General features: G+C 50.1%; 6 non-coding genes across 6 annotated transcripts; all 6 read right to left on the bottom strand.

The window, feature by feature from the left end:
- Positions 1-282: 282 nt before the first annotated feature.
- On the bottom strand, positions 283-354 carry TRNAG-UCC (transfer RNA glycine (anticodon UCC)). Its single transcript has one exon. It is a non-coding gene; the product is annotated as a tRNA-Gly (tRNA).
- A 1,185-nt stretch (positions 355-1,539) lies between these two features.
- TRNAG-UCC (transfer RNA glycine (anticodon UCC)) lies at positions 1,540-1,611 on the bottom strand. The gene has a single exon. It is a non-coding gene; the product is annotated as a tRNA-Gly (tRNA).
- Positions 1,612-2,796: 1,185 nt separating this feature from the next.
- Positions 2,797-2,868, bottom strand: TRNAG-UCC (transfer RNA glycine (anticodon UCC)). The gene has a single exon. It is a non-coding gene; the product is annotated as a tRNA-Gly (tRNA).
- Positions 2,869-5,310: 2,442 nt separating this feature from the next.
- On the bottom strand, positions 5,311-5,382 carry TRNAG-UCC (transfer RNA glycine (anticodon UCC)). The gene has a single exon. It is a non-coding gene; the product is annotated as a tRNA-Gly (tRNA).
- A 4,954-nt stretch (positions 5,383-10,336) lies between these two features.
- TRNAG-UCC (transfer RNA glycine (anticodon UCC)) lies at positions 10,337-10,408 on the bottom strand. Its single transcript has one exon. It is a non-coding gene; the product is annotated as a tRNA-Gly (tRNA).
- Positions 10,409-12,850: 2,442 nt separating this feature from the next.
- Positions 12,851-12,922, bottom strand: TRNAG-UCC (transfer RNA glycine (anticodon UCC)). Its single transcript has one exon. It is a non-coding gene; the product is annotated as a tRNA-Gly (tRNA).
- Between the last annotated feature and the right edge of the window lie 303 nt (positions 12,923-13,225).

Below are 13,225 nucleotides of genomic sequence, written 5' to 3'. Positions count from 1 at the left end.
TCACTCTAATAGGCTGAGGTGCTGTGCTCGGTGGCCTGCTGGGACCAAGGCCCGTCAGGGCAAGGCGAATAGGCCTTTGTCAGGCCTTCGTCAGGGCTTTGTCGGGGAGGGGCCAGGAGCCCTGCTCGCTTCAATCCCCTCACCGATAGACAGTTGCAGAAACTAGGATGCAAGAACCTTTCCTGGATGGGGTTTTGATTTTCACGAAAAGTGTGTCAGCTTTGCTTTCAGCATGAGTCTGATTTCCAAAAAATGCATTTTGAACAATTTAAAGATTTGATCTGCGTTGGCCGGGAATCGAACCCGGGTCAACTGCTTGGAAGGCAGCTATGCTCACCACTATACCACCAACGCCTGCCTGTCTGGGCTATCTGATGGAGCGGCCCTTAGAAATAAGAATAAGTCATTGGCTGGGAATGAAAAAAGCTTGCGTTTGACGCAGAAGCAGTTCGCATCATGAGGTCTTGCCGGTCAGCCCAACATTTCCCCGGGACCCCTTAAAAAAGGAGCTTGGTTTTAAGTTTGGTTTGATTGAACAGTACATTTTGTTGGCTGGGCTGGGACCCTCTCCTATTTAGCGCAAGAGTGGAACGAGGCAGCAAGTTCAAGGAATGACATTGCATCCAGGCACTTACAGCTCTTTGTACCCTAATGCCATGACACAAAAACATAATTTGAAAAAAGTTAGCAGAGGATGGTTTCGATCCATCTACCTCTGGGTTATGGGCCCAGCACGCTTCCGCTGCGCCACTCTGCTGGTTGGAGAACAAGAGCTTTTCTGGGCTTTTACAGCCTACAAACCGACAACCCTAGACCCAGTTTCGAGTGAAGCGGGCAGTAGGCCTTACAAAGCCAAACAACCTGCAACCACGCACTTCCATCCCATGGCCTTTTGCAGACAGGCCTCATTTCTCTAGCTCACACCCTAACTGCCAACACCCCTTCCCCTTCTCTCTCTGTCTCTCTCTCTCTGTCTCTCTCTCTCATTCTCTCTCTCTCGCAAATAGATACTTTACTTCCCAGGTGCAACAAAACAAGCCTTCTCGAGCTGGCAGATATGGGAAGGAAGGAAGGAAGGGCCAGTTTGGAAACTCAACTCAATTACCATAAATCCCCTGCTAAGGGTTATGGGAGGGAGGAATGAAGGAACTTTGCTTCAGGGAAAGGGCTGCTGCTGCTTCAGCATGTGAGGAGCGCAGCCACACGTTTCACCTTCTTCAGTATGTTGGTTTACAGGATGAGAGAGATCCTGAAACCTCACTCTAATAGGCTGAGGTGCTGTGCTCGGTGGCCTGCTGGGACCAAGGCCCGTCAGGGCAAGGCGAATAGGCCTTTGTCAGGCCTTCGTCAGGGCTTTGTCGGGGAGGGGCCAGGAGCCCTGCTCGCTTCAATCCCCTCACCGATAGACAGTTGCAGAAACTAGGATGCAAGAACCTTTCCTGGATGGGGTTTTGATTTTCACGAAAAGTGTGTCAGCTTTGCTTTCAGCATGAGTCTGATTTCCAAAAAATGCATTTTGAACAATTTAAAGATTTGATCTGCGTTGGCCGGGAATCGAACCCGGGTCAACTGCTTGGAAGGCAGCTATGCTCACCACTATACCACCAACGCCTGCCTGTCTGGGCTATCTGATGGAGCGGCCCTTAGAAATAAGAATAAGTCATTGGCTGGGAATGAAAAAAGCTTGCGTTTGACGCAGAAGCAGTTCGCATCATGAGGTCTTGCCGGTCAGCCCAACATTTCCCCGGGACCCCTTAAAAAAGGAGCTTGGTTTTAAGTTTGGTTTGATTGAACAGTACATTTTGTTGGCTGGGCTGGGACCCTCTCCTATTTAGCGCAAGAGTGGAACGAGGCAGCAAGTTCAAGGAATGACATTGCATCCAGGCACTTACAGCTCTTTGTGCCCTAATGCCATGACACAAAAACATAATTTGAAAAAAGTTAGCAGAGGATGGTTTCGATCCATTGACCTCTGGGTTATGGGCCCAGCACGCTTCCGCTGCGCCACTCTGCTGGTTGGAGAACAAGAGCTTTTCTGGGCTTTTACAGCCTACAAACCGACAACCCTAGACCCAGTTTCGAGTGAAGCGGGCAGTAGGCCTTACAAAGCCAAACAACCTGCAACCACGCACTCCCATCCCATGGCCTTTTGCAGACAGGCCTCATTTCTCTAGCTCACACCCTAACTGCCAACACCCCTTCCCCTTCTCTCTCTGTCTCTCTCTCTCTGTCTCTCTCTCTCATTCTCTCTCTCTCGCAAATAGATACTTTACTTCCCAGGTGCAACAAAACAAGCCTTCTCGAGCTGGCAGATATGGGAAGGAAGGAAGGAATGGCCAGTTTGGAAACTCAACTCAATTACCATAAATCCCCTGCTAAGGGTTATGGGAGGGAGGAATGAAGGAACTTTGCTTCAGGGAAAGGGCTGCTGCTGCTTCAGCATGTGAGGAGCGCAGCCACACGTTTCACCTTCTTCAGTATGTTGGTTTACAGGATGAGAGAGATCCTGAAACCTCACTCTAATAGGCTGAGGTGCTGTGCTCGGTGGCCTGCTGGGACCAAGGCCCGTCAGGGCAAGGCGAATAGGCCTTTGTCAGGCCTTCGTCAGGGCTTTGTCGGGGAGGGGCCAGGAGCCCTGCTCGCTTCAATCCCCTCACCGATAGACAGTTGCAGAAACTAGGATGCAAGAACCTTTCCTGGATGGGGTTTTGATTTTCACGAAAAGTGTGTCAGCTTTGCTTTCAGCATGAGTCTGATTTCCAAAAAATGCATTTTGAACAATTTAAAGATTTGATCTGCGTTGGCCGGGAATCGAACCCGGGTCAACTGCTTGGAAGGCAGCTATGCTCACCACTATACCACCAACGCCTGCCTGTCTGGGCTATCTGATGGAGCGGCCCTTAGAAATAAGAATAAGTCATTGGCTGGGAATGAAAAAAGCTTGCGTTTGACGCAGAAGCAGTTCGCATCATGAGGTCTTGCCGGTCAGCCCAACATTTCCCCGGGACCCCTTAAAAAAGGAGCTTGGTTTTAAGTTTGGTTTGATTGAACAGTACATTTTGTTGGCTGGGCTGGGACCCTCTCCTATTTAGCGCAAGAGTGGAACGAGGCAGCAAGTTCAAGGAATGACATTGCATCCAGGCACTTACAGCTCTTTGTGCCCTAATGCCATGACACAAAAACATAATTTGAAAAAAGTTAGCAGAGGATGGTTTCGATCCATCGACCTCTGGGTTATGGGCCCAGCACGCTTCCGCTGCGCCACTCTGCTGGTTGGAGAACAAGAGCTTTTCTGGGCTTTTACAGCCTACAAACCGACAACCCTAGACCCAGTTTCGAGTGAAGCGGGCAGTAGGCCTTACAAAGCCAAACAACCTGCAACCACGCACTCCCATCCCATGGCCTTTTGCAGACAGGCCTCATTTCTCTAGCTCACACCCTAACTGCCAACACCCCTTCCCCTTCTCTCTCTGTCTCTCTCTCTCTGTCTCTCTCTCTCATTCTCTCTCTCTCGCAAATAGATACTTTACTTCCCAGGTGCAACAAAACAAGCCTTCTCGAGCTGGCAGATATGGGAAGGAAGGAAGGAAGGGCCAGTTTGGAAACTCAACTCAATTACCATAAATCCCCTGCTAAGGGTTATGGGAGGGAGGAATGAAGGAACTTTGCTTCAGGGAAAGGGCTGCTGCTGCTTCAGCATGTGAGGAGCGCAGCCACACGTTTCACCTTCTTCAGTATGTTGGTTTACAGGATGAGAGAGATCCTGAAACCTCACTCTAATAGGCTGAGGTGCTGTGCTCGGTGGCCTGCTGGGACCAAGGCCCGTCAGGGCAAGGCGAATAGGCCTTTGTCAGGCCTTCGTCAGGGCTTTGTCGGGGAGGGGCCAGGAGCCCTGCTCGCTTCAATCCCCTCACCGATAGACAGTTGCAGAAACTAGGATGCAAGAACCTTTCCTGGATGGGGTTTTGATTTTCACGAAAAGTGTGTCAGCTTTGCTTTCAGCATGAGTCTGATTTCCAAAAAATGCATTTTGAACAATTTAAAGATTTGATCTGCGTTGGCCGGGAATAGAACCCGGGTCAACTGCTTGGAAGGCAGCTATGCTCACCACTATACCACCAACGCCTGCCTGTCTGGGCTATCTGATGGAGCGGCCCTTAGAAATAAGAATAAGTCATTGGCTGGGAATGAAAAAAGCTTGCGTTTGACGCAGAAGCAGTTCGCATCATGAGGTCTTGCCGGTCAGCCCAACATTTCCCCGGGACCCCTTAAAAAAGGAGCTTGGTTTTAAGTTTGGTTTGATTGAACAGTACATTTTGTTGGCTGGGCTGGGACCCTCTCCTATTTAGCGCAAGAGTGGAACGAGGCAGCAAGTTCAAGGAATGACATTGCATCCAGGCACTTACAGCTCTTTGTGCCCTAATGCCATGACACAAAAACATAATTTGAAAAAAGTTAGCAGAGGATGGTTTCGATCCATCGACCTCTGGGTTATGGGCCCAGCACGCTTCCGCTGCGCCACTCTGCTGGTTGGAGAACAAGAGCTTTTCTGGGCTTTTACAGCCTACAAACCGACAACCCTAGACCCAGTTTCGAGTGAAGCGGGCAGTAGGCCTTACAAAGCCAAACAACCTGCAACCACGCACTCCCATCCCATGGCCTTTTGCAGACAGGCCTCATTTCTCTAGCTCACACCCTAACTGCCAACACCCCTTCCCCTTCTCTCTCTGTCTCTCTCTCTCTGTCTCTCTCTCTCATTCTCTCTCTCTCGCAAATAGATACTTTACTTCCCAGGTGCAACAAAACAAGCCTTCTCGAGCTGGCAGATATGGGAAGGAAGGAAGGAAGGGCCAGTTTGGAAACTCAACTCAATTACCATAAATCCCCTGCTAAGGGTTATGGGAGGGAGGAATGAAGGAACTTTGCTTCAGGGAAAGGGCTGCTGCTGCTTCAGCATGTGAGGAGCGCAGCCACACGTTTCACCTTCTTCAGTATGTTGGTTTACAGGATGAGAGAGATCCTGAAACCTCACTCTAATAGGCTGAGGTGCTGTGCTCGGTGGCCTGCTGGGACCAAGGCCCGTCAGGGCAAGGCGAATAGGCCTTTGTCAGGCCTTCGTCAGGGCTTTGTCGGGGAGGGGCCAGGAGCCCTGCTCGCTTCAATCCCCTCACCGATAGACAGTTGCAGAAACTAGGATGCAAGAACCTTTCCTGGATGGGGTTTTGATTTTCACGAAAAGTGTGTCAGCTTTGCTTTCAGCATGAGTCTGATTTCCAAAAAATGCATTTTGAACAATTTAAAGATTTGATCTGCGTTGGCCGGGAATCGAACCCGGGTCAACTGCTTGGAAGGCAGCTATGCTCACCACTATACCACCAACGCCTGCCTGTCTGGGCTATCTGATGGAGCGGCCCTTAGAAATAAGAATAAGTCATTGGCTGGGAATGAAAAAAGCTTGCGTTTGACGCAGAAGCAGTTCGCATCATGAGGTCTTGCCGGTCAGCCCAACATTTCCCCGGGACCCCTTAAAAAAGGAGCTTGGTTTTAAGTTTGGTTTGATTGAACAGTACATTTTGTTGGCTGGGCTGGGACCCTCTCCTATTTAGCGCAAGAGTGGAACGAGGCAGCAAGTTCAAGGAATGACATTGCATCCAGGCACTTACAGCTCTTTGTGCCCTAATGCCATGACACAAAAACATAATTTGAAAAAAGTTAGCAGAGGATGGTTTCGATCCATCGACCTCTGGGTTATGGGCCCAGCACGCTTCCGCTGCGCCACTCTGCTGGTTGGAGAACAAGAGCTTTTCTGGGCTTTTACAGCCTACAAACCGACAACCCTAGACCCAGTTTCGAGTGAAGCGGGCAGTAGGCCTTACAAAGCCAAACAACCTGCAACCACGCACTCCCATCCCATGGCCTTTTGCAGACAGGCCTCATTTCTCTAGCTCACACCCTAACTGCCAACACCCCTTCCCCTTCTCTCTCTGTCTCTCTCTCTCTGTCTCTCTCTCTCATTCTCTCTCTCTCGCAAATAGATACTTTACTTCCCAGGTGCAACAAAACAAGCCTTCTCGAGCTGGCAGATATGGGAAGGAAGGAAGGAAGGGCCAGTTTGGAAACTCAACTCAATTACCATAAATCCCCTGCTAAGGGTTATGGGAGGGAGGAATGAAGGAACTTTGCTTCAGGGAAAGGGCTGCTGCTGCTTCAGCATGTGAGGAGCGCAGCCACACGTTTCACCTTCTTCAGTATGTTGGTTTACAGGATGAGAGAGATCCTGAAACCTCACTCTAATAGGCTGAGGTGCTGTGCTCGGTGGCCTGCTGGGACCAAGGCCCCTCAGGGCAAGGCGAATAGGCCTTTGTCAGGCCTTCGTCAGGGCTTTGTCGGGGAGGGGCCAGGAGCCCTGCTCGCTTCAATCCCCTCACCGATAGACAGTTGCAGAAACTAGGATGCAAGAACCTTTCCTGGATGGGGTTTTGATTTTCACGAAAAGTGTGTCAGCTTTGCTTTCAGCATGAGTCTGATTTCCAAAAAATGCATTTTGAACAATTTAAAGATTTGATCTGCGTTGGCCGGGAATAGAACCCGGGTCAACTGCTTGGAAGGCAGCTATGCTCACCACTATACCACCAACGCCTGCCTGTCTGGGCTATCTGATGGAGCGGCCCTTAGAAATAAGAATAAGTCATTGGCTGGGAATGAAAAAAGCTTGCGTTTGACGCAGAAGCAGTTCGCATCATGAGGTCTTGCCGGTCAGCCCAACATTTCCCCGGGACCCCTTAAAAAAGGAGCTTGGTTTTAAGTTTGGTTTGATTGAACAGTACATTTTGTTGGCTGGGCTGGGACCCTCTCCTATTTAGCGCAAGAGTGGAACGAGGCAGCAAGTTCAAGGAATGACATTGCATCCAGGCACTTACAGCTCTTTGTGCCCTAATGCCATGACACAAAAACATAATTTGAAAAAAGTTAGCAGAGGATGGTTTCGATCCATCGACCTCTGGGTTATGGGCCCAGCACGCTTCCGCTGCGCCACTCTGCTGGTTGGAGAACAAGAGCTTTTCTGGGCTTTTACAGCCTACAAACCGACAACCCTAGACCCAGTTTCGAGTGAAGCGGGCAGTAGGCCTTACAAAGCCAAACAACCTGCAACCACGCACTCCCATCCCATGGCCTTTTGCAGACAGGCCTCATTTCTCTAGCTCACACCCTAACTGCCAACACCCCTTCCCCTTCTCTCTCTGTCTCTCTCTCTCTGTCTCTCTCTCTCATTCTCTCTCTCTCGCAAATAGATACTTTACTTCCCAGGTGCAACAAAACAAGCCTTCTCGAGCTGGCAGATATGGGAAGGAAGGAAGGAAGGGCCAGTTTGGAAACTCAACTCAATTACCATAAATCCCCTGCTAAGGGTTATGGGAGGGAGGAATGAAGGAACTTTGCTTCAGGGAAAGGGCTGCTGCTGCTTCAGCATGTGAGGAGCGCAGCCACACGTTTCACCTTCTTCAGTATGTTGGTTTACAGGATGAGAGAGATCCTGAAACCTCACTCTAATAGGCTGAGGTGCTGTGCTCGGTGGCCTGCTGGGACCAAGGCCCGTCAGGGCAAGGCGAATAGGCCTTTGTCAGGCCTTCGTCAGGGCTTTGTCGGGGAGGGGCCAGGAGCCCTGCTCGCTTCAATCCCCTCACCGATAGACAGTTGCAGAAACTAGGATGCAAGAACCTTTCCTGGATGGGGTTTTGATTTTCACGAAAAGTGTGTCAGCTTTGCTTTCAGCATGAGTCTGATTTCCAAAAAATGCATTTTGAACAATTTAAAGATTTGATCTGCGTGCCGGGAATCGAACCCGGGTCAACTGCTTGGAAGGCAGCTATGCTCACCACTATACCACCAACGCCCGCCTGTCTGGGCTATCTGATGGAGCGGCCCGTAGAAATAAGAATAAGTCATTGGCTGGGAATGAAAAAAGCTTGCGTTTGACGCAGAAGCAGTTCGCATCATGAGGTCTTGCCGGTCAGCCCAACATTTCCCCGGGACCCCTTAAAAAAGGAGCTTGGTTTTAAGTTTGGTTTGATTGAACAGTACATTTTGTTGGCTGGGCTGGGACCCTCTCCTATTTAGCGCAAGAGTGGAACGAGGCAGCAAGTTCAAGGAATGACATTGCATCCAGGCACTTACAGCTCTTTGTGCCCTAATGCCATGACACAAAAACATAATTTGAAAAAAGTTAGCAGAGGATGGTTTCAATCCATCGACCTCTGGGTTATGGGCCCAGCACGCTTCCGCTGCGCCACTCTGCTGGTTGGAGAACAAGAGCTTTTCTGGGCTTTTACAGCCTACAAACCGACAACCCTAGACCCAGTTTCGAGTGAAGCGGGCAGTAGGCCTTACAAAGCCAAACAACCTGCAACCACGCACTCCCATCCCATGGCCTTTTGCAGACAGGCCTCATTTCTCTAGCTCACACCCTAACTGCCAACACCCCTTCCCCTTCTCTCTCTGTCTCTCTCTCTCTGTCTCTCTCTCTCATTCTCTCTCTCTCGCAAATAGATACTTTACTTCCCAGGTGCAACAAAACAAGCCTTCTCGAGCTGGCAGATATGGGAAGGAAGGAAGGAAGGGCCAGTTTGGAAACTCAACTCAATTACCATAAATCCCCTGCTAAGGGTTATGGGAGGGAGGAATGAAGGAACTTTGCTTCAGGGAAAGGGCTGCTGCTGCTTCAGCATGTGAGGAGCGCAGCCACACGTTTCACCTTCTTCAGTATGTTGGTTTACAGGATGAGAGAGATCCTGAAACCTCACTCTAATAGGCTGAGGTGCTGTGCTCGGTGGCCTGCTGGGACCAAGGCCCGTCAGGGCAAGGCGAATAGGCCTTTGTCAGGCCTTCGTCAGGGCTTTGTCGGGGAGGGGCCAGGAGCCCTGCTCGCTTCAATCCCCTCACCGATAGACAGTTGCAGAAACTAGGATGCAAGAACCTTTCCTGGATGGGGTTTTGATTTTCACGAAAAGTGTGTCAGCTTTGCTTTCAGCATGAGTCTGATTTCCAAAAAATGCATTTTGAACAATTTAAAGATTTGATCTGCGTTGGCCGGGAATAGAACCCGGGTCAACTGCTTGGAAGGCAGCTATGCTCACCACTATACCACCAACGCCTGCCTGTCTGGGCTATCTGATGGAGCGGCCCTTAGAAATAAGAATAAGTCATTGGCTGGGAATGAAAAAAGCTTGCGTTTGACGCAGAAGCAGTTCGCATCATGAGGTCTTGCCGGTCAGCCCAACATTTCCCCGGGACCCCTTAAAAAAGGAGCTTGGTTTTAAGTTTGGTTTGATTGAACAGTACATTTTGTTGGCTGGGCTGGGACCCTCTCCTATTTAGCGCAAGAGTGGAACGAGGCAGCAAGTTCAAGGAATGACATTGCATCCAGGCACTTACAGCTCTTTGTGCCCTAATGCCATGACACAAAAACATAATTTGAAAAAAGTTAGCAGAGGATGGTTTCGATCCATCGACCTCTGGGTTATGGGCCCAGCACGCTTCCGCTGCGCCACTCTGCTGGTTGGAGAACAAGAGCTTTTCTGGGCTTTTACAGCCTACAAACCGACAACCCTAGACCCAGTTTCGAGTGAAGCGGGCAGTAGGCCTTACAAAGCCAAACAACCTGCAACCACGCACTCCCATCCCATGGCCTTTTGCAGACAGGCCTCATTTCTCTAGCTCACACCCTAACTGCCAACACCCCTTCCCCTTCTCTCTCTGTCTCTCTCTCTCTGTCTCTCTCTCTCATTCTCTCTCTCTCGCAAATAGATACTTTACTTCCCAGGTGCAACAAAACAAGCCTTCTCGAGCTGGCAGATATGGGAAGGAAGGAAGGAATGGCCAGTTTGGAAACTCAACTCAATTACCATAAATCCCCTGCTAAGGGTTATGGGAGGGAGGAATGAAGGAACTTTGCTTCAGGGAAAGGGCTGCTGCTGCTTCAGCATGTGAGGAGCGCAGCCACACGTTTCACCTTCTTCAGTATGTTGGTTTACAGGATGAGAGAGATCCTGAAACCTCACTCTAATAGGCTGAGGTGCTGTGCTCGGTGGCCTGCTGGGACCAAGGCCCGTCAGGGCAAGGCGAATAGGCCTTTGTCAGGCCTTCGTCAGGGCTTTGTCGGGGAGGGGCCAGGAGCCCTGCTCGCTTCAATCCCCTCACCGATAGACAGTTGCAGAAACTAGGATGCAAGAACCTTTCCTGGATGGGGTTTTGATTTTCACGAAAAGTGTGTCAGCTTTGCTTTCAGCATGAGTCTGATTTCCAAAAAATGCATTTTGAACAATTTAAAGATTTGATCTGCGTTGGCCGGGAATCGAACCCGGGTCAACTGCTTGGAAGGCAGCTATGCTCACCACTATACCACCAACGCCTGCCTGTCTGGGCTATCTGATGGAGCGGCCCTTAGAAATAAGAATAAGTCATTGGCTGGGAATGAAAAAAGCTTGCGTTTGACGCAGAAGCAGTTCGCATCATGAGGTCTTGCCGGTCAGCCCAACATTTCCCCGGGACCCCTTAAAAAAGGAGCTTGGTTTTAAGTTTGGTTTGATTGAACAGTACATTTTGTTGGCTGGGCTGGGACCCTCTCCTATTTAGCGCAAGAGTGGAACGAGGCAGCAAGTTCAAGGAATGACATTGCATCCAGGCACTTACAGCTCTTTGTGCCCTAATGCCATGACACAAAAACATAATTTGAAAAAAGTTAGCAGAGGATGGTTTCGATCCATCGACCTCTGGGTTATGGGCCCAGCACGCTTCCGCTGCGCCACTCTGCTGGTTGGAGAACAAGAGCTTTTCTGGGCTTTTACAGCCTACAAACCGACAACCCTAGACCCAGTTTCGAGTGAAGCGGGCAGTAGGCCTTACAAAGCCAAACAACCTGCAACCACGCACTCCCATCCCATGGCCTTTTGCAGACAGGCCTCATTTCTCTAGCTCACACCCTAACTGCCAACACCCCTTCCCCTTCTCTCTCTGTCTCTCTCTCTCTGTCTCTCTCTCTCATTCTCTCTCTCTCGCAAATAGATACTTTACTTCCCAGGTGCAACAAAACAAGCCTTCTCGAGCTGGCAGATATGGGAAGGAAGGAAGGAAGGGCCAGTTTGGAAACTCAACTCAATTACCATAAATCCCCTGCTAAGGGTTATGGGAGGGAGGAATGAAGGAACTTTGCTTCAGGGAAAGGGCTGCTGCTGCTTCAGCATGTGAGGAGCGCAGCCACACGTTTCACCTTCTTCAGTATGTTGGTTTACAGGATGAGAGAGATCCTGAAACCTCACTCTAATAGGCTGAGGTGCTGTGCTCGGTGGCCTGCTGGGACCAAGGCCCGTCAGGGCAAGGCGAATAGGCCTTTGTCAGGCCTTCGTCAGGGCTTTGTCGGGGAGGGGCCAGGAGCCCTGCTCGCTTCAATCCCCTCACCGATAGACAGTTGCAGAAACTAGGATGCAAGAACCTTTCCTGGATGGGGTTTTGATTTTCACGAAAAGTGTGTCAGCTTTGCTTTCAGCATGAGTCTGATTTCCAAAAAATGCATTTTGAACAATTTAAAGATTTGATCTGCGTTGGCCGGGAATAGAACCCGGGTCAACTGCTTGGAAGGCAGCTATGCTCACCACTATACCACCAACGCCTGCCTGTCTGGGCTATCTGATGGAGCGGCCCTTAGAAATAAGAATAAGTCATTGGCTGGGAATGAAAAAAGCTTGCGTTTGACGCAGAAGCAGTTCGCATCATGAGGTCTTGCCGGTCAGCCCAACATTTCCCCGGGACCCCTTAAAAAAGGAGCTTGGTTTTAAGTTTGGTTTGATTGAACAGTACATTTTGTTGGCTGGGCTGGGACCCTCTCCTATTTAGCGCAAGAGTGGAACGAGGCAGCAAGTTCAAGGAATGACATTGCATCCAGGCACTTACAGCTCTTTGTGCCCTAATGCCATGACACAAAAACATAATTTGAAAAAAGTTAGCAGAGGATGGTTTCGATCCATCGACCTCTGGGTTATGGGCCCAGCACGCTTCCGCTGCGCCACTCTGCTGGTTGGAGAACAAGAGCTTTTCTGGGCTTTTACAGCCTACAAACCGACAACCCTAGACCCAGTTTCGAGTGAAGCGGGCAGTAGGCCTTACAAAGCCAAACAACCTGCAACCACGCACTCCCATCCCATGGCCTTTTGCAGACAGGCCTCATTTCTCTAGCTCACACCCTAACTGCCAACACCCCTTCCCCTTCTCTCTCTGTCTCTCTCTCTCTGTCTCTCTCTCTCATTCTCTCTCTCTCGCAAATAGATACTTTACTTCCCAGGTGCAACAAAACAAGCCTTCTCGAGCTGGCAGATATGGGAAGGAAGGAAGGAAGGGCCAGTTTGGAAACTCAACTCAATTACCATAAATCCCCTGCTAAGGGTTATGGGAGGGAGGAATGAAGGAACTTTGCTTCAGGGAAAGGGCTGCTGCTGCTTCAGCATGTGAGGAGCGCAGCCACACGTTTCACCTTCTTCAGTATGTTGGTTTACAGGATGAGAGAGATCCTGAAACCTCACTCTAATAGGCTGAGGTGCTGTGCTCGGTGGCCTGCTGGGACCAAGGCCCGTCAGGGCAAGGCGAATAGGCCTTTGTCAGGCCTTCGTCAGGGCTTTGTCGGGGAGGGGCCAGGAGCCCTGCTCGCTTCAATCCCCTCACCGATAGACAGTTGCAGAAACTAGGATGCAAGAACCTTTCCTGGATGGGGTTTTGATTTTCACGAAAAGTGTGTCAGCTTTGCTTTCAGCATGAGTCTGATTTCCAAAAAATGCATTTTGAACAATTTAAAGATTTGATCTGCGTTGGCCGGGAATCGAACCCGGGTCAACTGCTTGGAAGGCAGCTATGCTCACCACTATACCACCAACGCCTGCCTGTCTGGGCTATCTGATGGAGCGGCCCTTAGAAATAAGAATAAGTCATTGGCTGGGAATGAAAAAAGCTTGCGTTTGACGCAGAAGCAGTTCGCATCATGAGGTCTTGCCGGTCAGCCCAACATTTCCCCGGGACCCCTTAAAAAAGGAGCTTGGTTTTAAGTTTGGTTTGATTGAACAGTACATTTTGTTGGCTGGGCTGGGACCCTCTCCTATTTAGCGCAAGAGTGGAACGAGGCAGCAAGTTCAAGGAATGACATTGCATCCAGGCACTTACAGCTCTTTGTGCCCTAATGCCA

Source organism: Ambystoma mexicanum, chromosome 6q, assembly GCF_040938575.1.
Source record: "Ambystoma mexicanum isolate Mex_15411 chromosome 6q, UKY_AmexF1_1, whole genome shotgun sequence".
Lineage (NCBI taxonomy): Eukaryota > Metazoa > Chordata > Amphibia > Caudata > Ambystomatidae > Ambystoma > Ambystoma mexicanum.
This window is presented reverse-complemented; position numbering and strand designations above follow the sequence as displayed.